This window comes from Crocuta crocuta, unplaced genomic scaffold (genome assembly GCF_008692635.1).
Source record: "Crocuta crocuta isolate KB4526 unplaced genomic scaffold, BGI_CrCroc_1.0 scaffold382, whole genome shotgun sequence".
Taxonomy (NCBI): Eukaryota; Metazoa; Chordata; class Mammalia; order Carnivora; family Hyaenidae; genus Crocuta; species Crocuta crocuta.
In genome coordinates, this window is record NW_027531873.1 from 4,432,230 (window position 1) to 4,434,530 (window position 2,301).

The window sequence follows — 2,301 nt, forward strand, 5'->3', positions numbered from 1 at the left end:
CAGTGTTGTGGTACAGATGACAAATGAGAAACTCTCTTCTAACCTATGTGGAATTGGAGAGCTTAAAACAGTTCAGGTCAAAGCCTAACAGCCCATCTTCTGGTTAGAGAATTGAGCTACATGGACTATTGAGTTGTACATAAACCTTATGGGAATAAATCTTACATTCTTTTGGAAGTTGTCTCTGGCAATAATACAGGCTATTCCTGCTAATACAAGAATGCTAATTCCTGCTCTCCAAGAACAATCTCTCTTTACCTAACTTGAGGCTGAGGGTGAGAAGGGAGAGTTTAACCTTATTCATTTATTTATTTATTTATTTATTTATTTATTTATTTAGTAGCAGCTAAAAACATATTTTTAGCTTTTTTTTTTTTTCCCAGGGCTTCCTGAAAGGATTTCAGGAATCTTGGAAAATCTCTGCTTATTTTGAACTTTGAGCCCATTACTTTCCCGTTTCTTATTATCTGTTTATTTTGGGGAATGCTAGTTTGGGGGAATTAATCCAGTTAAATTAGAGATGTTTCCAGTTATTCTTGGAGACCACCTCTTGTGTTAGGAATAAAAGGTAGAAATAAACAAGGTTGGGTTTTTTTTCATTTCCCTTTAAAGATTTGAAACAATTTCTAGTATCTTGTAGACAGATTGCCAAACGAAGTTGCTACTAATTATATCTTGCTTTTCAGAAAGAGAGGGGGATATCTTGGTATCTTAAATGGTAACAATGAGGTTTACAGTTCAGTCATTTCAATAAAGAGGCAATAAAGCCAGGAGCCACATACTAGTTTCGAAAACAAATAAGCAAACAAAAAAATTAGAACACTTTAAGTCGCTAAGTGAGACAGTGAAGTTGTGAATAATGCTTCTATTTTTGAAAACTCATTGGTTATATTTGGAGCTGAGCATGGCATTGTTGAACTGTATCTGCATTGATTAGTAGTCAGCTGATGCTCTGGTGCCCAGTAAGTGCCCCAAGGTCTTGCCACCCCCTTCCCCTCAGATATGTTCAAGATCCATGAATTAAAGGTACTTGGTACCTGATACATCCCTGGTACCTCAAAGGACCTCCAAAACTGAGTACTAGTGCTAAGGCTATGATTCATCTTAATTGTTCATGCTTTACCAGTTGCATGTATATTTTAAATATCATTCCTGATATGTGACCAGCCTTCAAGCAATCCAGTAGTTCTAGAATTTCTGGATTCAGTTTCTAGTATTGACACTAACTTTTGCTTCAGATCTTATAAATCTATTTATTTTTTCTATGTCTTAGTCTACTAAGGTGTATTTGTACCCTGGGTCTGATAAAACCAGATTCATAGAAATGGTAGGTAAATCCCAGTTGGAATTTGTAAAGTGGTTATAGTTATAATTATAAATTGGTTTATATGTTAGCATGTATATAATTAGCATTTTCCATATGTCAAACTACTCCAAAGCTGAGTGGCATAAAACAATAGCCAGTTAACAACAGCATGTGAGCAGATTTGGTCTGATAAAGAATCTATCCCAGAATTAATCTTTTAGATAGCTGTCCCTGTCTGGATAGAATGCATAGAAAAAAGATAGAATATTTTAATTTAGCTTACTTTTCAAGCTCTCTTCTGAGTAGTGCATCTTGGGAAATTTGCAGACTCTGGATTATATGTGTCTATAAAGGTAGTAGTTTGTAAAAAGTGCTTTAAAATTATTTTGTCTCTATTAGGTTTTTGAAAAAAAAATCCTTTCTGAGAAAATTATAAGTTTCAAAATATAAAGGATTATTTGCTTCTTCTAGTATTCTTTCCCAATCTAGTGGCCTACACACAGTGTAATTGGCTAATCTATAGAGTACTGGCTAGACAGAGACAAGAATTTCACATTAAGTATGAGTACCTCATTTTTTTTTTACTTGTGACTCAGTACTTTTAGCAGTTGTTTCAAACAATCTGAAAAAATAAATCTTTGTGTTAATGTGAACTCTTTCTTTGTCCCTTGAATTTAGAGCCAAGAACATTGCTTTCCATTGTGGATTTAAAGCTTATTTCCTATGAGATTTGATTAGAAAGTTCACGTCCAACTTTGGATCTGTCTTTTTATATGTGGCACATTTGAATTTTATCAAGCAGTGGATCAATTCTAGTCAGCTGTCAATGAAACATCTGGTATCGGAATGTGCTCAATTTGATATCTGGTGAGCACATTATCAATCTTATAACAGATTTTCAAGTGATTTCAGAGTATTCATATTGGCTAATTACTGACATCAATAACAGTTATATTAAACTTGGTATTTCTCTTGCTTTTAGTAGATGTCTTGCA